The sequence below is a fragment of the Cydia strobilella genome, chromosome 15 (genome assembly GCF_947568885.1).
Source record: "Cydia strobilella chromosome 15, ilCydStro3.1, whole genome shotgun sequence".
Lineage (NCBI taxonomy): Eukaryota > Metazoa > Arthropoda > Insecta > Lepidoptera > Tortricidae > Cydia > Cydia strobilella.
In genome coordinates this window covers 12,095,689-12,121,641 of record NC_086055.1, presented here as the reverse complement: position 1 = coordinate 12,121,641, position 25,953 = coordinate 12,095,689, and the positions used below count along the sequence as shown (strand labels likewise).

The 25,953-nt window shown below is 39.0% G+C and overlaps 1 protein-coding gene across 1 annotated transcript in view; it reads right to left on the bottom strand.

Annotated features, from left to right (window-relative positions):
• LOC134747591 (spectrin beta chain) overlaps nt 1-25,713 on the bottom strand; it is an 86,505-nt gene extending 60,792 nt beyond the window's left edge. Inside the window, exon 1 of the mRNA XM_063682186.1 lies at nt 25,433-25,713. The gene's annotated coding sequence lies outside the window, so the exon portion shown is untranslated. The remainder of the gene's footprint in view (nt 1-25,432) is intronic.
• Between the last annotated feature and the right edge of the window lie 240 nt (nt 25,714-25,953).

Sequence of the window (25,953 nt, the reverse complement as noted above, 5' to 3'; positions counted from 1 at the left end):
TGCATTAGCTCAACTGAAGTGGTCATAGCTGGGTCAGTTATAGATATGAACGAAATCTACAACACTGAGACTAGTAAAACTAATGGCAAACTTTTATAGAGCTTTGCTGATGCAAAACCAAAATAGAAAAGAAACAGTTTGTATTGATATCGGTACCTGCTTATTTCCATTGATCTTGGCTGTATAAAGTCTTAGATAGTTAATATGTATAGTAGAATTAAAATAAAGATATTGACGTTGTGTACCAACAAAGAAAAGAAGAAAACATCAAAGAAGTTATGTGGTCGCAGCAAAGTTAACCTACTTTGAACAACACCGACAGGAGCACGGATAATAAATAAAACGAGTTTATGTATTTTAGTTCACCTAAGGAAGGGGTGGAATTCTAAACACAAAATTCAACTTCTTAGCAAACATTGAAACAAATGTATTTATAAATTCCGCTTCAAAGGTTTTTACAACACAGTGTCATCCTTCTTGACTTTCCATATCTGCAACTATATTACCAGACTAAGACTACTAGCTATATGAAACTAGACTAAATGTGACGTTTCACGTCTAAAGGTACCTTATGGCGGTTGGCGCTTACGCTAATATTAACGACGCTTCAATACTAATACGGTGGTACGCGACGTAAGCGCCGACCGCCATAAGGTACCTTTACCCGTGGAACGTAGGTATTTAATACCTATATAATCCAGGTGATATACCGGTCTAGATAGACCCAATAGCGGATGGACGAACTAACAGGCACTTCCCATGCTGGTTGCGGTGCGCGGACGAACCTATTAACCCAAATACAGAACCACGCCCAAAGCCCACTCACGCACATAAACTAAGATTCGTCAAATTTACGAACACCTGATAATAACTAAATATATTTGTACCAATGATCTAATATCAGCTAAGGCTTTATAACTATGAGACGACCTTTGATGCTGATTCATCGGTTATTTTCGTTTTGCTTAACAAATTTATATCATATAGCATAACATGATCGTATTTAAACGCAAATAAGTTGAGGTATTAGGTCTTTCTACCTGTTTGCCAAATAATGGTTATGTTTTTCTGTTTAGTCAGATTAGTTAGTGATGAATAGGTCCTACAATGTTTAGTTAAGACACGGTCATGGAAAGAAAAAGAGGCGTTATTTTTACTTTTTTTATAAACTATACCGAGCCAGTGGCCGCTCAGGACGAGTAATCTGAAAGTGAAGTCTGTCGGAACGGTGCGGGCCTCACGGTTAATTAACGTTAACCCAGCGCCCCACGTGTATGCTCCCCCTGTTATAAGTAACGTAAACAGTACTGACACGAAACATGAAGCTACATCAAAACAATAGGACATCCGGTCTTATTCCTCAAAAAAGTTGAAGATAAATTAAAAATATACCGGGTCTATGAAGACTTGATTACCGGTCTATCTAAAACGCCTATATGACCGCCAACAAGACTTTCGACCACTGCGACCTTAGCAGTTTCAACCGTGCAGTAGTTGGCAACCAAATTGTATAGGGCCTCAACCCTGACCTTAGGGTCTTCGGGGTCTTGGTTGCCAGCACTTTGATATTCAACACAAAACAAAAGCCGTTTAAAGCATGATTAACGTTCGAATAATCAGTCAGCGGTTAAATTGCTGTCTGTCATCGTTATTCCTGGCTTGAATGATTCGGAAAATAAACAGGGCACGGTGTGAAGTGACATATAAACAGATTACGGCACGGCATTGTGGACACGTTAGTTCCCTAGATTGCCACCCCGCTGGGTGGCGTATTAACCCGACGTCACTGACCGGACATCGAAGTGGTTCACTACGCTATATGTCAGGTGGATATTTTTATCATACTCGTAACAAATACAAACTTGAGATTTCTCGGAAGAGATCTGTGATTTTCTTTGTCCCGTTTCGTTGACGTTTGCGATATTTGCGTTAGTTTAATCTTTCTGCCACAAATACTAACGACAATTCATGTCATATTTGTACCTTAATAACACTGTAAATCCAATGGCTCTCACTTTGCCCGAATGAGGGAGTCATTTAATTTTATTATATTCGTGATAAAACCGAACTCAAGATTTCTCGGTAAACGACCAGTGATATTATTTGCATAACGTCCCGTTGCCGCTTGTGATGTTTATGTTATTTACTTTTGTGGTACATGTTAAGGACAAATTTAAAGGTACTTGCAGTTGAATAGAGCCATCAATTCATTCGCTCTCTCCACAACCATTTTGCCTTAATGTGGGAGTCGATTCAATTTTCCAATGAATATAGTCATATATCTAAATAAAAACACAAATTACGGTTGCACAATTCTTCGGCTGAGGTGGAAGTCAATGAATCTAGCGAGTGGGTGTCGGCACTGAACTTTGTAGAAGTAGGATGCGGCTCATTTGCTGCCAACTAGATAGACGTATTGTTTGTTGCTACATGAATTAAATACCAGAAAAGTCAGAACGCGCTAGCTTCAGCAGGTGTAAGGCTGCACTTGACTCTTGGATTCTATATCCCGTTTTTTATCGACGCAGCGTAATAGGATCACGTTCCAACATTGATTACTAAAAAGGTTTCTTTAATAGCCCCAAAATAGCCGTAAACGAACACAGTTTGGAGATCCATTGACAGTTGGGCGAGCTAACAACCGTAAACAATTCATATTCGTGACGCAAACGCATTTGCATATAGTAGGTACTCGATATCAGATCAATATAGCGTATTGTTCCTAAACTTCACCGGCGTGCCGTCACTGGCATGAGTAGTATCTATTCATGCAGAACGAATCATCTTTGCTTCGTTGAAAATCATCGTGACGGTCAAATCCGAAGTGAGGCGTGAAGTAAAGTTGGCAGCTTCCTATCGAACGATTCGAATCTGTTTTTTGCAAGGGCCCAGTATTGTTGGTATGTCAGGCAAGTGTAGATCGTCTCTAATGGGCAGTAATGGTATGACATAAGCGTAGTGACGGTGACGTAATCGGGCGTCGGCAGCCGGCGAAGGCCGGCGGAGCGCTTGTTTGCGTCCGACCGGTTTTATAGCGACACATGCACTGCACGTTTGCTTAAGCACGCGATACATCTCTCTGCTAAGAAACATTGGTATTGTATTTTGAAAATTTTATGAGGCTACGATGAGCCCTCCTATTTGTACAAACCCTTCGTGTTAAGAGCTATTGCACAAGCAATTGAACTTGCCGGTTTCCCCGAGCATCTCTACATTGTAAATGTAATCTGATTTGAGTTCCCTAAGGGTGAAATCGGGAGCACTTATCGGAATGAAAGTAATACGTTTGGCTGCCAAGATCAGTCAGTCAGAAGATGGCGCTTAGCACAAACGCCCACATGTATGATCTCTGCCACGATGAAGATGACGCTATCGTCTTATTTAGGTCAATATGATTCTTGACGCCCATAAAAATTATAAACAGACGAGCGGCGACCAAGTGGTCTATTGTTTTACACCAGACATGAACAATGTATGAGAACGCCGAGACAATGTTTCAAGATGTACGAAAGATATTAAGTAAGTTTGGTAGGTTCGTGTCTCATGCAAAAATAAGTAGGTTAGACTTTTGTATATGCCTGGAGAAACGAATATTAGAACACTGCCATCCAGTGACCAGACAATAGCTAAATATTTGATACGTTGCTATGTTTTAAGACTGTTAAAATCGATACCGGGAAACCAGAGTATACAGTGTAGGTAATCCGAGCCTATTAGTAGGTGGAACCAATCAATATTAATTTAACAAATGGGTGAGGCGAGAGTTCCGTCCCGTAGGTATCGAGTTTCTATCAGCGCGATGCAACAAACTAAACAAAGTGTTACAAAACATGTGATGAGCAATTACAAACCAGAACGGAGCGTAACTACCTACTTAGCAAATTATAACAATTTGCTCAATATGTAAATGGAGAAAGTAATGTAAATTAAGTAATGTTTACAAACAAATCACACTTTACATTACCACATTATCCTACTCTTTATTGCTCTTTATGAAAATAAATATAAAAGATATAATCGGCCTTATCAATAACTTCCAGAATTCTTACAGGTAACGCGCATTTATCGCCGTATCAAACGGTACCATGATTCTACGAATTGAAAATAGGTTTGGGTTATAGCAGTAATGATGCGCGTTGAATTATTCAACTCGGCTTAGCGATTTACTCGCTGTGTGCATCGGAGTGCACAATAGAGCATCACTTTCCATATATCAATAGTGATTTATTGCAAGAGAAAGCTAGCCTCAAATATGATTTACAAAGGATTGAAGAAAAGAAAAATGTTGTTGCTACTTAGTTTTTGAGTTTTAAGTTAACTATGTTTTACAAAGGAATAAATGAATGAAAATTGATTTGATAAAGTATCAACAGCCTGTTGTATTTAACTAAAAAATAAGCTTCAAAGGCTACATTTGGAGGTTTGTATTTAGATCGTAGACATCGTAGTGCAGATAACTTGCAAAGCTCTTGTTGCCGCATTGCTGTCGTGATTAGAACGTTAAAATCCGTCACTGAATTTATCAAGTACCTAACAAGTCGATGATTTTTAATGATAAGTGATAACTTTATGTAAAAACAACAAAGCACGTTTTTAAGTAAACCCAACGCCTACAGCTCATCAAGCAGTTAATGTTTTGGATTCAGGGGCACTCAAGCAGCAAAGTGTCGTGACAAACAAACATCGTCATTAAACACGACACACCTCAGTTTGCTTGATACGATGCCGTAACCTCAATAATGATGACAAATTGGTTCATTATAATGTAATTTTAATCTTAACATTGACAACATTTGCAACTTTGAAGCGCATCAGGGTCTGCTCTTCAACAATATAAGCAAAGATAGATATAACTCCGTAATAGATGGATACAGTCTAAGGAAAAAACGTGCCTCGAAAATCACGAAAATTTGATTCTCGATCAGATGTCGCACGAACATGGGTCAAAATCATAAAAATAATTAACACAAATAAAAAAAATCATTTATCCACATTTAAATACATTTTATCGTATTTTTATAAATCTTCATTTTTAGTTTAAAGGTGTGTCGATAGATGGCAGTGAATTTACTGGGGTTACAAAATTTACTACGACAGTACCGCTCTATCTTATTATATCCTCTTTGCTAAATAGTAATTTCATATAAATTTTATTCTTAGATGGATAGCGCTTCGAAGCCTGCTTTTCACACTCCTCCATTTCGGTGTCGTATTTTATTAGCAAATTGCCAGGCCTGTCATGTCATCTCCGGCTATGTGAAATCTAGTGAGAATTACCACAGACAGACTAAACAGTTCTCATTCCCTTAGATCATAAGCAAACTTAAACCAATTTTGTATTCGTGAGAAAGCGCCGCCGCAATGCGTCACCTGACGACGTTAATTCTGCACACTGCTTTAAAACAACAGTAACAAATTAAATTTATAGTATTTGTTGTTATAGCGGCATCAGAAATACATCATCTATGAAAATTTCAACTGTCTAGCTATCACGGTTCATGAGATACAGCCTGGTGAGTGGTGACAGACAGACAGTGGAGTCTTAGTAATATCAGGGTCCCGTTTTTACCCTTTGGGTATAGAACCCTAAAAAAAGGTAATAAATTAACACTATAATGAACAGATCGTAATTTGTAAATAAAACTAAGAGAAATAATTAGATCGCGCTCAATTAGAGATTCTGAGAAGTCGGACGCTGAGTATAAAACGAGCTTTTGTTGCGTTCATACAATGCAGTCTGTTTTGCGATACAATGCGGACTTAAATACATTTTCCCGCAGAGTTCTAAATTATACTGACTAATTAAATGAATACCTATATGTATGATCATATGATCAATTAAAAAATATTACATGTTAAGTTGTCGATGATCGTATACAGTTTATACCAACGATATAGAAGTTAGGAAGTTACGATACTCTCAAGTCTCGCTACATTACAACGAATTTAAAGAGTAGAGGAGGAGATGCAACCGTAGACATTTAAAAAAAATTACCTTAATTGAAATGAAACAACAATCCTGGAACACGAATGGAACTTGATGAAAGAAAAACTGGACCCGGGTATGTCCTTAAACTACGTCCAAAAGAGAGGTATGGGCACTGTGAATGACATCTCGCTTTGTGTGGTAGGGCACAGGACAGCGGATGTCATTCCAGATCTAGAGCAGAGCCCAACTGGGGAGGTACCTCCACCTTACAGAAAACCGCAGCCAAATAACACTAGACCCTACTAATAGTGTTGTGTTCCTGCCGGTAAGTAAGGTTGCCAGAGCTCGAGGGAGAGGAGTGTTAGGGTCGGCAACGCGCATGTAACTCCTCTGGAGTTGCAGGCGTACATAGGCTACGGAGACTGCTTAACATCAGGCGGGCCGTATGCTTGTTTGCCACCAACATAGTATTAAAAAAAAAGCTGTTAAGATATTCTGAAAGCCCAACTTGCTAATCTCGTTGAACACAGAAAAGTTTATATGAAGGCTATAGATATAGGCTTTAGGTTAAATTCTAAGTAGGTACCGAAGTCACATCAGCAACAGGACACTCATGCAATAAAACGTGACATCAGTCAGCCCATTCATAAGGTACTCGTAATTACACGTAGAGGGCGCCGCGAATGTGCCCCGTGGATTGCCGTCAATTGGTGTCCAACTAGCGGCAAATTGTTCTGGCGAATCTCGGCATTTGATTCAATGAATAGTGTTTTTGTGAGTCGTGAATACGCTTGAACCTTGATTTGATTAGAGTTGCGTTTTTTTAAGGTCGTAGGCGTATCTACTGACTAACATAGCTATCATCTATCGTCTGGATAGAGTGGACACACATTTATGGCCTCATAAACGCGCTACAATTAGCTATAAATCGTTTGTCTTTATCTGTTATTTTGGCTTATGTATTTGTAAGAAAGGGATATGACAAGAATTAACTAATTGAGGCTTGTAAAGTTTTATGTGTTTTACTAAGTTTATGAGCAGTAAAAAGTTTTATACTTCTCAAAGCAATTGTCGTTACTTTATTTTCTATTCTTGGGCTTAGTGACAAACTTTTCCTTAATCAATTTAACATTATGATTTTGTAAAAGACATCGCATAGTACGTCAAATAAATATTATTTATATGACGTACTCCCCGCGAATTCCCCAAATATTATATCGTCATTTGATCTCAGTCACTTTAAAAACTTAAAACACTGCCAATACCAAAACCAATAGACCAATAGGACATTTATAGACAGTATAATACCGGTATCGGTACAATCCAAACCAGTCCTGTCTAAGATAAGTACTCGTGCCAGTCGCAAAAAAGAAATTCCAAAAGCAGGCCGCGGTAAATCTAGCATTAAGATAACTAGACCACTGATGCCCAAATATGGTAAACTGGCTTTTACTGGCCGAGTATGGGCCAGTGGAGTGGAACAATAAGCATGCACCTATTGCAATAAGTAGCAGATGATGAGTAAGATCTTTAAGTACTACACTTGATAATATTATCAATAATAATAGAATTGTTTCCTTTAGACAAATTGTATAAATTTACGGGAACACACTGAAAAAACATTGTTCTGCGTAATTTGCGTGTCTGTTTATTCTAAAATCACCAAAATTTCATTAAAAGGACGTGGATTAATTGTGATGTTACAGAATGCGTCCTCTTACTAATATCACGATAAGAAATCGTTTTTACGCTTCATAAATAGTAGCTGATTTGATTAACTAGTACACTACCCTGGGTCCATATTGGCTCACATAACATTACTTGTCATATTATTTTTCATAATAACGCTTTTTGATCATAATAATCATTTGTCATAATTTTTTGCGTATAATTTTGTTGTATATAAATTTGTATTACCAAAATCATTGCTCATAATTATCTGTAGGCAGATTTTTTAACAACATAATGTCATTTCCAATTATTCGTCACGACTCATAATGGTTTTTATAATAAACTTATTAATTATAAACTTAAATTGTATAAGTATTTGAAAGCATAACATATAAAGTATGGGTGTATTGGAACGTACACAGCGATTTTTCGTAGTACATTGTGGGTACGCACTAACATATTTCAATGTATGCGCTGAATTACAACATGTAAATTTGATTGTCGATAAATCATCTATTATGTCAATTATCAACAATGATTCTTAAGAAAATTAAAAGTAATAAATAAAGCCAATTACATGTAAAGTTATTATTTCATACCCCATTTAATTTAATTATTATTATTAATTTTTATTAGTCATGTCCCCGCAACTTTTTTATTTTTCATGTACCTAGCCTATTAAGCTATTTCGGCCCGCCAAGGAGTCGACGAAGCCCCGCTTCGCGGAGCTCCTTTTTCCGCTCTGAGGAACACAAGAAACCTAACACTCCTCCTCGCTTCGCTCGTCGTCGTACCTATCCCGACTCTGGGACTGTATTTCTTTTTTGATAGCAAGTTGAATGTGGTGTGGATGCAAGATACCTGACAGTTTATAAATAAAACCAGGTAAAGTTTAAAATAAATATCACATAAAATTTTATTACTTAAAATCGTTATATGTTAAAAAATAAATATGATATAAAATTTTATTATTTAAGTAAGTAAATATTCTTTATTGCACCAAAATTATACATTTTACATACATGTAAAACTACAAAGAAATATTTAAAGAAATAAGAAAGAAAATAGTTATATTAAAAATTCTTTTAATGTAACGATTTTAAATAATATATTCATATATATTCATATGAAAATTAACATTAGTATTACAGATATTTATTATGATTGACATTATTAACATGAATGATTTGGTGTTACGATAGTTATGCGCAAAGACAAGTTATAAGTAATGATCATTATCAGTGTTGGACGAACGCTAATGCCATTAACCATTAAAAATTAACAATTAAAAAGGTTAATGGCCATTAACCATTAGCCATTTAATTCGGATTAAAGTTAATTCGGATTAAATTTTTGAGACGTTAATGGCCATTGAAGTTAATTCGGATTAACTTCAATGGCCATTAAAGTTTCAAAAAATTAATTAGAATTACTCTCAATTGCATTAACGTCTAATAAAATTACATTCGTGATATTTTAAAATGAGACAGCAAAATGACCCTGACTGAACCCTGGCAGTAGTAGCAGTACCTACCTACTACCTAGTAGAATTCTGGTTTGGTGCAACACAGACATACGCGGTTTTGGTCATTTAAATCGTCTTGATGAGCACTTCGGAGAGCCGTACCCATGATAGAGCTGATGCTGAACCCTGGCAGTACCTAATGGATCTAAGGTTTGGTGCAACATAGGCACACGCTGTTTTAGTCATCCGACTCGTCTTGATGAGCACTTCGGAGAGCCATACCCATGATAGAGCTGATGCTGAACCCTGGCAGTACCTAATGGATCTAGGTTTGGTGCAACATAGGCACACGCTGTTTTAGTCATCCGACTCGTCTTGATGAGCACTTAGGAGAGCAGTACCCATGATAGAGCTGATGCTGAACCCTGGCAGTACCTAGTGGATCTAAGGTTTGGTGCAACATAGGCACACGCTGTTTTAGTCATCCGACTCGTCTTGATGAGCACTTCGGAGAGCCATACCCATGATAGAGCTGATGCTGAAACATGGCAGTACCTAATGGATCTAAGGTTTGGTGCAACATAGGCACACGCTGTTTTAGTCATCCGACTCGTCTTGATGAGCACTTAGGAGAGCAGTACCCATGATAGAGCTGATGCTGAACCCTGGCAGTACCTAGTGGATCTAAGGTTTAGTGCAACATAGGCACACGCTGTTTTAGTCACCCGACTCGTCTTGATGAGCACTTAGGAGAGCAGTACCCACGATAGAGCTGATGCTGAACCCTGGCAGTACCTAGTGGATCTAGGGTTTGGTGCAACATAGGCACACGCTGTTTTAGTCATCCGACTCGTCTTGATGAGCACTTAGGAGAGCAGTACCCATAATGGAGCTGATGCTGAACCCTGGCAGTACCTAGCGGAACTAAGGATTGGTGCAACATAGGCACACGCTGTTTTAGTCATCCGACTCGTCTTGATGAGCACTTAGGAGAGCAGTACCCATGATAGAGCTGATGCTGAACCCTGGCAGTACCTAGTGGATCTAGGGTTTGGTGCGACATAGGCACACGCTGTTTTAGTCATCCGACTCGTATTTATGAGCACTTAGGAGAGCAGTACCCATGATAGAGCTTATGCTGAACCCTGGCAGTACCTAGTGGATCTAGGGTTTGGTGCAACATAGGCACACCCTGTTTTAGTCATCCGACTCGTCTTGATGAGCACTTAAGAGAGCAGTTCCCATAATGGAGCTGATGCTGAACCCTGGCAGTACCTAGCGGAACTAAGGATTGGTGCAACATAGGCACACGCTGTTTTAGTCATCCGACTCGTCTTGATTAGCACTTAGGAGAGCGGTACCCATGGTAGAGCTGATGCTGAACCCTGGCACTACCTAGTGGATCTAAGGTTTGGTGCAACATAGGCACACGCTGTTTTAGTCACCCGACTCGTCTTGATGAGCACTTAGGAAAGCGGTACCCATGATAGAGCTGATGCTGCACCCTGGCAGTACCTAGTGGATCTAAGGTTTGGTGCAACATAGGCACGCGCTGTTTAGGTCGTCCGACTCGTCTTGATGAGCACTTAGGAGAGCAGTACCCATGATAGAGCTGATGCTGAACCCTGGCAGTACCTAGTGGATCTAAGGTTTGGTGCAACATAGGCACCCGCTGTTTTAGTCACCCGACTCGTCTTGATGAGCACTTAGGAGAGCACTTCCACTAGGTACTGCCAGGGTTAAGCATCAGCTCTATCTTGGGTACTGCTCTCTTAAGTGCTCATCAAGACGAGTCGGATGATCAAAACAGCGCGTACCTATGTTGCACCAAACCTTAGTTCCTCTAGGTAATGCCAGGGTTCAGCATCAGCTCTACCATGGGTACTGCTCTCCTAAGTGCTCATCAAGACGAGTCGGATGCCCAAAATAGCGCGTGCCTATATTGCACCAAACCTTAGATCCACTAGGTATTGCCAGGGTTCAGCATCAGCTCTATCATGGGTACTGCTCTCCTAAGTGCTCATCAAGACGAGTCGGATGACCAAAACAGCGCGTGCCTATGTTGCACCAAACCTTAGTTCCACTATGTACTGCCAGGGTTCAGCATCAGCTCTACCATGGGTACCGCTCTCCTAAGTGCTCATCAAAACGAGTCGGATGACTAAAACAGCGTGTGCCTATGTTGCACCAAACCTTAGATCCACTAGGTAGTGCTAGGGTTCAGCATCAGCTCTATCATGGGTACTGCTCTCCTAAGTGCTCATCAAGACGAGTCGGATGACTAAAACAGGGTGTGCCTATGTTGAACCAAACCTTAGTTCCGCTAGGTACTGCCAGGGTTCAGCATCAGCTCTATCATGGGTACCGCTCTCCTAAGTGCTCATCAAGACGAGTCGGGTGACTAAAACAGCGTGTGCCTATGTTGCACCAAACCTTAGTTCCGCTAGGTACTGCCAGGGTTCAGCATCAGCTCCATTATGGGTACTGCTCTCCTAAGTGCTAATCAAGACGAGTCGGGTGACTAAAACAGCGGGTGCCTATGTTGCACCAAACCTTAGTTCCACTAGGTACTGCCAGGGTTCAGCATCAACTCTATCATGGGTACCGCTCTCCTAAGTGCTCATCAAGACGAGTCGGATGACTAAAACAGCGTGTGCCTATGTTGCACCAAACTTTAGTTCCGCTAGGTACTGCCAGGGTTCAGCATCAGCTCCATTATGGGTACTGCTCTCCTAAGTGCTCATCAAGACGAGTCGGGTGACTAAAACAGCGTGTGCCTATGTTGCACCAAACCTTAGATCCACTAGGTAGTGCCAGGGTTCAGCATCAGCTCAATTATGGGTTCTGCTCTCCTAAGTGCTCATCAAGACGAGTCGGGTGACTAAAACAGCGTGTGCCTATGTTGCACCAAACCTTAGATCCACTAGGTAGTGCCAGGGTTCAGCATCAGCTCTATCATGGGTACTGCTCTACTAAGTGCTCATCAAGACGAGTCGGGTGACTAAAACAGCGTGTGCCTATGTTGCATCAAACCTTAGATCCACTAGGTACTGCCAGGGTTCAGCATCAGCTCTATCACGGGCACGAATTAATAAACTAGTGGATGTGAAATGACTCCTATTTAGTATGAAAACCAGTGTCGCTAAACTCACACATTCATAGCCACGTTAAAATACGTCACACACTTACAAAATTGCTCTGATTCGTAGCAACTTTCCATACCAAAAAGTTATTACCGGTGGACATTTCTCGAACGAATATCAACTGTAGGCTACATGAGTGACGGTTTAAATTATAATGTCAAAGCTATATGACATACGACTCTTTCATTATCTCATTCATCTCACAAAAGCTCGCTCAACGTTCACCTAATACAACTACTCAACACCAGATGGCGTTATTTTATAGTTTTAAAATCACTTACTTATTACAGGCGAGAAAAGGGCTAAAAAACCAGTATAAGTAAGGTCTAATTACGCATGGTTTGTTACGGATCTCACGGTCACGTTACACTGGTGTTTTCGAGATCTCTACACGCCTGCGAGTAGCTAACCGTTGGAACATCGTTCCATTCGATATAGGGAGGGGACAGTGTAATCGGAGTGTTTTATCGATATTTGTGTGTTCAGTTAGGTATTGATATTTCATTACCGTATGTACACATACACATATACACATTTAGATGATACTTTATTTATGATTATAATATAGGTAGTGATAATCGTGATTGTATGAAAAATAATATGTAGTACAGTACAACAAATATCTAACTAGAAATTTGTTTCTTATTAATTGACCAACTAGGTTGTTAATGTGAACATTAAATATATCTTAAAGTCAAACAGATAAAATCATAGTTCTTTAAAGGTCTATTAACTCGGTATTGTTGTTATTTTGTGATCACAAATCTGCAATTACTTACATAGGTAAGTATTCGTCTTTAACAATATATTTACTTGTAGCAGCATTTAAGGCCAATCTAGACGGGACAACCTGATTAAATTGTCAAATTAATTGTATGGTGTGAAAGCATACATGAAACTGGCTCATCGATCCCACTTGATTTGATTGTAAGATTGTGACCTATCAAATCAGGAAGGGGGGCGGCAAAATTCCAATATTTCACGCTAGTTTGCGTGGTACGGAACACTTTTTATTAATTAAGTGAGCCCGAATGTCACTAATAATTACTAAATTAGTAACTAAGTTTTAGGCGTGTGGACGCTAGATGAGATGTATGGCAATTTTATCCCCAGAAATCTTTCTCTAAGAAATGCTCCTAGCAAATGGTGCTATATTTTTGCGGAAACTAATTTTCTTGCCCAGTAGCATTGACCCATTTATTTTTAATATCGGCATCTTGTGGTAACCTACAATAATTAATAAAAAAGAAATAGAAAATATAAAACGTTTATTCATGGCACATTGCATGCATTGTACGCATAAGTGCATTAAGTACCTAGTCTAATTATATTAACGATGAAAATATGATAGGTGTAAAAAACAAAAACTTATATAAAGGAATACGAAGGTTTGAAAGGTTGCCATGAAATGACCCCGACTTAACTTAGTGCTTGATGACCAGAGCTGCCATATTTACTAAGACATTGATTATCCCAAATAATAATTAGAAACGTGTCTAAAATAATAATTTATTACCGAACTACCAAACATCAAACTTGAAATATCGTAACTTTAACTTTATCGATATAAATATCGACATTGCGCAGCATCTGAGTAGCGAAGTTATTTGACATTTAGGATAGCGAATATTCCAGATAAACGTAAAGAATAGTGACAAAGGATTGTGAACTCTAAGTTCTAACTGATAAAATATAGATTTACTTAACGAACATTCGTAAATAATGCAATAGAAACAGATTTTTCGTATTTATCGGATTATATTTAAATAAATAACCACCGGTGATAGGAAATACCTCCACGTGAAAGATTGTTTAAACCGCTGTGATTTCTGCAGCTTAATACTGCACAATACGGCATTTTAAATTTAATTATCAATTTTTGTTAGACGAGCGTACGTACGACGTGAATGTCATTCGAGCATGAAGTTTACACAACAACTGAGCATAGTCTGTGCATAAAGTGAGTCGGTCGCTACTAACTGTCGGATAGACGGGAACGCCCACTTGCCATCTCCATCCTACTCCGTGATCACGGGTACCGCTCTCCTAAGTGCTCATCAAGACGAGTCGGGTGACTAAAACAGCGTGTGCCTATGTTGCACCAAACCTTAGATCCACTAGGTAGTGCCAGGGTTCAGCATCAGCTCTATCATGGGTACTGCTCTCCTAAGTGCTCATCAAGACGAGTCGGATGACTAAAACAGCGTGAGCCTATGTTGCACCAAACCTTAGTTCCGCTAGGTACTGCCAGGGTTCAGCATCAGCTCCATTATGGGTACTGCTCTCCTAAGTGCTCATCAAGACGAGTCGGGTGACTAAAACAGCGTGTGCCTATGTTGCACCAAACTTTAGATCCACTAGGTACTGCCAGGGTACAGCATCAGCTCTATCATGGGTACTGCTCTCCTAAGTGCTCATCAAGACGAGTCGGGTGACTAAAACAGCGTGTGCCTATGTTGCACCAAACCTTAGATCCACTAGGTACTGCCAGGGTTCAGCATCAGCTCTATCATGGGTACCGCTCTCCTAAGTGCTCATCAAGACGAGTCGGGTGACTAAAACAGCGTGTCCCTATGATGCACCAAACCTTAGATCCACTAGGTACTGCCAGGGTTCAGCATCAGCTCTATCATGGGTACTGCTCTCCTAAGTGCTCATCAAGACGAGTCGGATGACTAAAACAGCGTGTGCCTACGTTGCACCAAACCTTAGATCCACTAGGTACTGCCAGGGTTCAGCATCAGCTCTATCATGGGTACTGCTCTCCTAAGTGCTCACCAAGACGAGTCGGATGACTAAAACAGCGTGTGCCTATGTTGCACCAAACCTTAGATCCATTAGGTACTGCCAGGGTTCAGCATCAGCTCTATCATGGGTACTGCTCTCCTAAGTGCTCATCAAGACGAGTCGGATGACTAAAACAGCGTGTGCCTATGTTGCACCAAACCTTAGATCCATTAGGTACTGCCAGGGTTCAGCATCAGCTCTATCATGGGTATGGCTCTCCGAAGTGCTCATCAAGACGAGTCGGATGACTAAAACAGCGTGTGCCTATGTTGCACCAAACCTTAGATCCATTAGGTACTGCCAGGGTTCAGCATCAGCTCTATCATGGGTACGGCTCTCCGAAGTGCTCATCAAGACGATTTAAATGACCAAAACCGCGTATGTCTGTGTTGCACCAAACCAGAATTCTACTAGGTAGTAGGTATGTACTGCTACTACTGCCAGGGTTCAGTCAGGGTCATTTTGCTGTCTCATTTTAAAATATCACGAATGTAATTTTATTAGACGTTAATGCAATTTAGAGTAATTCTAATTAATTTTTTGAAACTTTAATGGCCATTGAAGTTAATCCGAATTAAAGTTAATCCGAATTAACTTCAATGGCCATTAACATCTCAAAAATTTAATCCGAATTAACTTTAATCCGAATTAACTTTAATGCAATTGGTTAATGGCGGAACTAATGGTTAATAAAATTAATCAATGGTTAATTAAAATTAACAATTACGGCCAACACTGATCATTATGATATAAAATTATATAACAAACATTTTCGGACTTCCAATAATCGAAGTCGCAATTTTATGTGAACTTTGGCGCACCCCACTACCCTATTCTTATACAGTCAAGACAAGGGCAATGAAACGTCTCATTTTATATAGAAGTCTTCATACAAAATGACCAATCTTTATTGCCCTTTACTTGAACACTAAGTTCGTCCTAGTACATTTGTATGGCAATGTGGCTTACAGCTCGTACCGGTAACGCGTGCATATCTACGTATAGGATAAGCTACAGAAAGCGGTTGTTACGTCGGCGAGTGCATAAGACATGGACTGGATTCGAGGGCACTGACCCCGCGCAGCGGGACTCAGGACTCCATCATCGGAATATTAAACGCGAACTTACTTTTGTCGAACTTTTGAAAGTAGGTATAAAAAAGCGACGCAGTCCGAAAGATCAAGCGGAATACAAATAATGATGTTTTATTCGAATTCAAAGAAATATTCTTAAAATAGGTTTAGGCTCATTTTTGTAGAGCTTGTACTTATCAACTTTATAAGCTCTACGAAAACTCTTGACCCTGGCGTACCTAATCAAATTAGACCTGACGTTTTGTACTTCCACTTAGGCTTTACATTACTTTGTAGGTAAAAAACAGAAGTTTCTCAGAATGACATGCGTCACTTACGTCAGCTTGAAAGTTAAAATAATTCTAGTAAGAGTAAGACAAATATAAGGTAAATATTTCACACAACCACAACTCAAATACAATAACGCTTGAAAGTAACAAAGTCGTCTTGATAATCGACTTTAGAAAGGCCCTCGTCTGCACGCCCCCGACAATTGTTAGCACAATTAAAGCTTTCATTGCTCAACCGTGAAAGGGCTACGAACGGTCATTTGTTTGTGGCGTTCCACTTCTTTCGAAACTCGAACAGTTGTGCCCTTTGAGTTAAGAGTTCAACTTGAAACGGTAAGGCTCTCCCGTATATGAAATCATCAAACATACTGTAGAAAGGTTGAGAGGGAAAATAGAGAGTACTCTCTCCAGGTGGCTGTTATGCCTGGGGACTAAAGTCCACTGAAAATTGTTTAGAAGTTGTATTACTAGGAACTGACATTCGGAACTCCGTAAGCGCGATGTAGAACATGCTAGCGCCATCTGCTAGATATAATACGTGCAGTGCAGTGACAGAGGAGACGCCACAATACAAAAAATAAAATGGATAGGCAAACTTTAGTAGTTTATTGGCTGACTGGCTGTTGATTAAAAAGTCGATGTTGACGTAATAATTTAAAATCAAACAAGTTCGTATGACATTGTGAAATCAAAACTATCAAAAGCAAAGGGATTTATTGTTATTTTTAAAACTGCGTCCGCATTGTCGATGTAAAAAAAACCTAAAATGTTTTAAATTAGATTTAACTACTTTGTATTAGTAAACACTCCTCCAACTTTCTTTTTTATTAGTAAAGAACTTCCTTTATAACTAACCAAAGAGCACGTTCAAGTTTCTGACAGTTCGCAGTTTGGTTCCGTATTAACGCCGCTAGCACGCCTTGCTATATTTAGATTTCTATAAAAACCCGGTTGAATTCCGAGGCAGCCGTAATCGAAGAGATGTTTGAATATCGAAGGTACCAATAGGGCGAGCAATTTGCTTTCTATTGAACTAGGTGCCTCCGGTTCCCATGCCCTAAATTGCTAGCACTTGAACTGAGCGTATTTTGTTTACACTTTCTGTTCTTTCAGACAGATTGATTTAAATGTTTTGTGACGCTGGCTCCAAATGTATATGAAATGGTTGACGCGTCGAATCACATGCCAGCTCTTGTGAATCGACCTGCGTACTTGGGACGTTATTGCAACAGAAAAATAAACTATTACTATCCTAAATAATAGTAATACTTTTTCGAAGCGATGGAAACGGCAAGTGATATGTATTAGATGCTAAGACCAGTTGTTACATGTATATAGTTTTTAATTATTTTTAAGGCTATAAACTGTACGCTCGAAACGAGCAACTGTTGATACCATTTGATATAATGAACATCTTTATGTACCTACACAGTTTACAATAAATGAATTACTTACTTACTTACTAAATATTCATAAACTATTCTGTTATTAACAAACACCTATTCTAAACCTCGAAACTCGCAGCAAACGAACGTATCAGTCATAGATTGATGCAGTTATACCAGTGTTAATTTAAGTCAATTAAATTCCAATCAATTCTATGTCGATGTCAAATATTCGGAGCACTACAATGATTACATTATGTTACAGAACTGGCAAGTCTCAGGGTCAATTGTGAGGTCAAGAGACGAACTGGGGGAGATAGCTCACCAACTTGATAAGGCAGACGATATAATTATACCCGAAAAACATTAAAAATAACCGGTTAACGATGCCAAAAATGTACGACAAAAACATAAGTCGATTCAACAGCGTTAACGTAATTAAATGAGAATTTTATCGCACGACTAATGTCTCTAGTGATAAAGTAAGATATTTAGCGTGATATGTTAATCGCTATTACGGAAACGATTCGCTTTTATTCGATCCACGTAAAATGCAAATGCGATCCATCGTGACATAGGTGACCGATCTTGGGCTGGATTTAGCACGCGCCCACATACACTAACAATACGAAGAGTTTTATATAAAAGCAAGTACTGCCCATGGCCACACAAACGTACAGTCCGATGAGATCACCTATTATTTTTTGCCTTTCATTAACACATTAATGAGGTAAAGTAGTATTGTGTCTATTCTGAGTCATTCGAACAGTACCTCTAGTATGATACTGATGAAAAACAGACGTGGTTAGGATTCAACATGTAACGCTCATTTAATTTTAATTCATAAGCACTACGTTACTTTTTGTGCAGTTTCTCTTACATACAAGATAATGAATTTATCTACAAGATATGAAGTATATGTGACGTAGAAAAAATGATATCATGTGCTATAAACAAATTAAGCGCTACCTAACTTGCATCGCATGATGTCAGACACCATATGCATCAGATCATTATCACTTCATTGAGTCTGGGCCTTGGGAAGTGAGCCTTTATAAAGTAAACTTACATGTCCAGAGCAGCTTCACATTTTTATGATATAGGATTTTTATGATAGCAGACGAATCGCCTGATGTTACGCAATTATAGTTTGTCAAAGGACTTTCTCATTTCAAACATAGACGGAGATAATCATACTATCTTTGTCTTACACTAGTACTAGCACCCGCAAAAGAAAAGGATGAGTATAGTTTTCTTATTCTTATTTACTGACAATTTGGTTTGACCAACTTATAATTACCATCGCCCATGGACATCTGCCACACCAGAGGGGTTCCAAGTGCGTTGTCAGCCTTTAAGACCTGTTCTTTAAGGTCACATGTTCGTAGTTTCGTTGCAACAAAAACAGGTTGATGGATAATCATGACAAATGATATTACATGATGAAACCCATCAATTTTGTGAATAATTGACAAGCAATGATGGATCAATCGATCATCTTACAAGCCTAAAACGGCACATTGCGAACTTTACACGAAAGAACAGAGTTGATTTAATGTAGCTTTAATTCATTTGGATAAGCTTGTAAAAAGAGATAAGTCGAGAAGGATAGACAAAAAAGTCAAGCGGACTCTGCGGCACCTTAAGCGGCTCCTTAAGCGTAAGGACTGGATCTAGTCTAAGTAAAAACTGGATCTAGTCTATGTCTAGTAATTTGGATAATTTGAAAGTGTATCCTCGACAGCTAAATTAGAGCCGTTTTCTTCACTTTATGGTCTGCACGTAGCTCAAGGGTTCGGCACACTGATAGTTGGGAAGCCAGTCTGCGGTCTCAGGTCACGAGGTCGTACTGCAGCAATGTGGGATCGTCATCAATTTATCACGATTAGCACTCGATTCTGCTCGTTTCGATTATGACAGATATAAAAGCTTAATAATTTTGTCCACAGTAAAGCTAGGGCACCATTGTCACTGCTCACGTCAGCTCATGTCATACTCACCAATAGTCTGGACGTGGCAGGGTGCGGCTACAAAGCCGGGAAGTCTGTCGTCTGCGAGGTCGCAATGCAGTAATGAATGTGGGATCGGAATCGACATGGAGCACTCGATGCAGTTTGTATCAATGATTCGATTATGACAGCGGTAGATATGGATATTGTTAAGGAGGGATTTTGTACCACAATTTCTTAGACAGGCACAATCAAGATTTCGAGTTATGTACCATTTCGTACTTGTCACTGTGACTTGTGTTTCTATTGACATAGCGTCAATAGAAAGCCGCTAGAGATCCCATATTATTGTCACTGTGACAAAATAAGAAATGGGACATACATAATTCAAATTTCTTGATCGTACTTGTCTATACTCCCTCGATTTGATCTGTAAGTTACACTTAATAGAACTGCACTAAACCGTATGATATCTGATGTAAGTAGGTACATGACGAATGCTTTTCCTTAAATGTAAGAAGAGGAAGAAACATGACAGACTTAAAGAAAACGTCCGTCTCTGCTCTCGCTTGACCTTGTATTTAAGAGCTCTTGTTCCAAGCTGTTCTCTCGGTTCAGTCAGTGTTACAAGGCCGAATAAGCAGAATAACACACTATAACAATAACGTCATTAAATCACTAATAACATAATGAGTAAGCTGTTAAACTAGTAATATTTAGCTTCCGCAAACACCTAACCTAAATCAAATCTCCAAATTCTGACATCATCCCGCTATTGATTTATCAAAATACCACATACCGTATAGGACTATCTCATCGCATCCAAAGCACAACACAGTTTTCACAGTTAACGTCAGTCACAAGGTTTTAAAGTACACGGTACTGGGGTAAGGGTACGCGCGGCCGGAGCGAGCCGACTGTGGCAATATCGATCGCGCTCCTGGCGCCGAGCCGCCGTATATCCCTTGTGCACGCACCCTCCCCTCTACCACCCTTTTTAATACACCTTCTGTGGCGCTGAATTAACGTTGAATGAAATATTAAAACAGAAAGGAGACAGATGTTTGACAGATCTTTGTTGATTTTTAGGAGGATGACCTAATAACAGAATCAGCGGTAATACCGTCTGCAAAATGTGTAATTCGGTCGGGCCATAAGAATAGCGGTACTCAAAAATTACGATCCTATACTTTAGTGATTAGTTCGATATTTTTAAACTTTCGCAGCAATAACTATTTAGTCGTATAACTATTGTTCTCCTTAAAATCTTAATCGCGCTATCTCTTTCCCACGATTTTTCTATTTAAACCGCTCAATTCCTCCGTTTTAAAAGTGTACCTATCTATAAAATTTCTTTAGAAAAGTTCATTGAACCAAAATCTTTTCGCTTTTGTTACTCATAAAACTGATGATCGTCACGATTCGTTCGCAGAATATATATAAAGCTATAAACGTAATCTCACACTATACGGCCTTGTGTTTCACATAGCGATACCGTACCTACTCTACCCTAGCCGACATAGAAACTGTTTTAGCGATATTGAATTAGAGACGGGATACGGACATAATCAAGGTTAATGAAAAGATTAAGTAGCGCCAATGCTTTTAAACTTTGACCTATATTGTTGTAACGATGAGCTAACCGTCTGCTTTAATTTTGTTTGATAAATTTAAGGTTTTTAAACAGGACAAGACGTTTTCGTTGACAACAGATGAAGTACTATGTGTTTGACATTCGATCCTTACAAGGAGGTAATTAAAAAATCTATTCAAACTGGAACCATGTTCCCTTGACAGCCTGCTGCAACATTATGGGTACCTAGTACCTACATATAAGACTAGAGACTGGTTAAAAGTGAAGAGCATAGATAGACTAATTCGCATGACTGAACATAGAGAGACATAGACATATGGTCGCCGTAAGAAGAAGAAGTACCTACATAATAGGGTATTCTCCTACGAGTCAAATCAGTTTCTTTTTTTGAACTGTCAAAACGATTTGCTAATATGGAATTTATATGAAACATTACACAATGACGTCACGGTCAACTCATCTACTTTTTATACTTCTATCCGATTTATTAAATAGAACTGGTGTTTAAAAAATAACTGCTATGTTTTTCTAATAATTATCTGGTGATCGCACTTAAACTATCGTGAGACATATTTCAAAATATTTATCAGTACGGTCGCCAAAAGCGACCAAAAATAATAGTGAGTAAAAACCGTACTGATAAATATTTTGAATTATCTGGTGCTTTATTCTTGCATGGTGTGAAATAATTTATTTTAAATACCTACAGTCGATAGGGTATCGACTAACATTTTAGTTTACAATGTTACTATCGAGGCAACATTGAACGACTTGGAAACAGGAAACGGGTCTAGTCACGTTTTATTTAAGCACTAGAATTCCTAGCACCATGCCTGGAAACTTGTAGCACCTAACAGTGAGTTCCGTCCATCGTATCGCATCAATAACATTGATTAGTTCCTCACCCGCTCTCTAAATTCCATAATGAACGGAATGTTTTCATTCCATTACATCTCATTTTTCATCTGGAGCGTGCACAATCAAGTGTAAAAATATGAGGGTGTTCAATCTTCTCAAAAATAGAAACAGCATTTTTACATCGATCTTAGGTAGGTATAGGTACCTGTACGCAGTCGAATGCTGAGTGATCCTGCGGCGCTCCTCTACAAGGCGGAGTCGGCATTCGTTGGTGGTTTTAGACGGTAGTCCTGCCACTGGTTAGTCCGTCATCGCTCCTGGCTCACCCGGGCCAGGTGGCATGCATAAACGCATTTCCCCAACGTTACAAAAAAAAAACAAAAAAGGTATAGGTACCTACTTAGTCGAGAGAACCAAACGTTTTTTAATGGTTTACAACTCAAATCCAACGTTTAAAGATGACATAGGTAATTCTCCGCTGCTTCATTTATTAATTGATTCTAATAAGAAATATAAGAATATCTTTTCTAAATTATTTATGTAGGATTATAGGTATTTATAGCTCCGATTAACTATTACGTAAGCGAACAACTCGCGAACGCGTAGCGAAACGAAGACTATGATAAGAAAGTCTTACCTTATACTTTACCTGTCTGATATCGATAGACCCCATTTGCTTTGCCCATCGATCGGTCATACCTTTTAAAGACATACCTACAAACGGATATTGTATTTCCTGTATTTGCGGAATACGTCCACAGCAGGGCTAACATTAGCTTATATATTACTTCGTAAAGACGGGCCTACAGGCCACTAATAATCGTGCCAGTACAGCGGTGTCATTTTGGGTGTCATGCACGAATTCGAGCCAATCGTGCAGTCTAACGCAACTAGTTGCGATTTGCGATCAATCGTACACATGATGCGAACTCATCAACCAATCGCTTTGTAGCATTCCACCCAAGCACAAGAAACAAGAATGTTCGGTCGAAATTAAATGAGCGGGCCTATCTTTACTTTTGAAATCTTTGAGGGCTGCCGTGGCGGGATTCCTTTCGCATGCCGCCGGCGCCCACGGCACTTCGCTCCAAAGGGACTTTGAGGGCACCTTTGATACTCGTATGAACGTGACATTGAGTAGGCTTTCAGATCCTTAAAAATGAATGCGTTTTTGCTGGCTTTTTTCTCTTGAATATTTTCAACTGGTTCTGCTTTGCAAGTTTTGTTTAAAGTTACGCAAAATGGAAAGACGAGTAGGCGACTTGAATTTTTATTTATTCAATAGGGGTATTACTGCAATGTTTTGCCACCAGTGCAGTACTAACCCGTTTAGTAAACCATAGAGTAACTTATACATACTGCGCCTTTAACAGTTTTTTACGGCGAGTAGAAAACTTCAAGCATTGGACAATAGCAACAATAGCGCATGAGCATGGCTTTCAAGTGTAAGATATTCCTTTAACCCCAAGGGGATACCCTCAGTACAGGCAAATAATTAAATTCCAATTGATCAACTATCAGATGAAAAACTGACAATTTCCAACATGTTCACAGAAATGCTGAGGGTATACTGCAAACATGGAAAATTTATATTTCAGAAGGCAGATAGTATTTGGTATTTGTGGTTTGTGGTAGGCCCACAGACAGCAATGGTATAAAATATCAGAGATGGCATAGGTTTAAAGAAGTGTTATACAGATTGGTTAAGAATAAAGGCTCCTAAAGAATGAATTTTTTTGCTGGTCCTATTCAGATAGACAACAATGGTTTTGTTTGGAAGGAACAAAAACAATCCTTCATTTTGGCCTTCCTGATATTCAGATTGTACTTCTCTCGTTGTACACATTTACTGTATTCTCTCTGTTAAATATGTACTTGTTTTGTGCAATAAAGTGTTTACTACTTACTACTACTTTGCACAAACTTGGCAGTAAGAATGCATTTTGCAATACATATCTCTATATGCTCCATAGTTTCACACTTCATGTAGCACTTGGCATGAAAACTTAGTGTGGTCTGACTATCAACTTAGTTTTTATAAATCTGATTAAACAGGTGAATGAAGGCACTAAAGGATGTGCAAGTTAAAAAAACCGGCCAAGTGTGAGTCGGACTCGGCCACCGAGGGTTCTGTACTTTTTAGTATTTGTTGTTATAGCGGCAACAGAAATACATCATCTGTGAAAATTTCAAATGTCTAGCTATCACGGTTCATGAGATACAGCCTGCTGAAAGACAAGACGGAGAACTGAGTCTCAGGTTTCTGTATATACCAAACTAATGGCCGACAAAGCTTCATCGTTTTTAGTGGTTAAAATATGGAAGTGTCGGACTTTCGGAAATTCTTACTTTATACGGATCTTGTGTTTAAATTATCATACAGTAGATACCTACTTAGCAATAAAAATGTCAAAAAAAATATTAAATACTGAAATATTGTAAACATTGAGGGGCCAAATGATGTCAAAACTGGGCTTCTCCCTTACATGACCTGTTAATATTCGGCTGCACCACACCCTAATTAACAGCACCTTGCCACTCCTCTGATAAGCTCAAGTGCTTGATAAAATAATAACTGCTGTGTAATAGCCGTAATAGGTATAACAATTTTGAATAAACAATGGTAACATTGTGAAATTTAACTAAATAAATTGGATTTATTAGTTATAAATACAATAGTTTTTTGGTTATGAAGATATATGACACTTTCATGGTGCATTTATTAAAGAAATTCATATTTTCATACAGTATTTTACATATTTAGAATACGGTACTAAAATTATCACTTAGATTGCTTTAATTATATTGGTTTTTATTAGGGTTCCGTACCCAAAGGGTAAAAACGGGACCCTATTACTAAGACTCCACTGTCCGTCTGTCTGTCACCAGGCTGAATCTCATGAACCGTGATAGTTAGACAGTTAACATTTTCACAGATGATGTATTTCTGTTGCCGCTATAACAACAAATACTAAAAATTTAATTTGTACGGAACCCTCGGTGGGCGAGTCCGACTCGCACTTGTCCGATTTTGACATGTTTATTACTTATTGAGTACATAAAGCTAGTTAGGAAAGAAACTTTATACTAATGAGAATTTTTCAAACAGTCGGACAAAAGCCGGGAATAGCACTAGCAACAAGAAAACTAAAAAGAGCAGAGAGCAGAGTCTAATTAGTTTGCCCGCTAAGCCGACTACGAAAAACTCGTTGAGACTTCGATCCTTCTGGCCAAAAGTGGGCTAAAGTAACTAAGTACTCATTGAAGCCATATTAAATTACCACGTACCTTAAAAGCCCAGTAATGTTGTTCTCACACAGTTGCACACATAAATTCGTCGGCACACACAAAATCACAAGATACACTCACTCAACAACTGTACTCAATCCAAATCCAAACTCACGGCACAAACACTTGAACAGTTTTCAATGGGATTATCAAAGCATTGAAACATAACCCGCACATTTACGGAATACTCAGTAATAATCGCAGTTCATATATTTTTCGTCCAAATTTCAGCCGTCACTGCGAGAACGAACACGGCGTCGAAGGCGAGGCAAAAAGATCGTCGCGAAAGCATCACCTTTCCTCCGCCCAAGTCATAGATAATGCAAAAGAGACTGGACAGCTCTTTCAATGCACTCAGTGACTTTTGCGGTTCAGTCTGCAGTCTGTTTTGTCACAGCAAGCAAATTTTTAATAAGGTGCGTCAATCATCGTCGTTAGGTTTTCAGTGGCTTTTGATAAAATACAAAATAACGATTGTTAATCCTATTTTAACCGATCTTTGAAGAATTATTTGCCGTGAA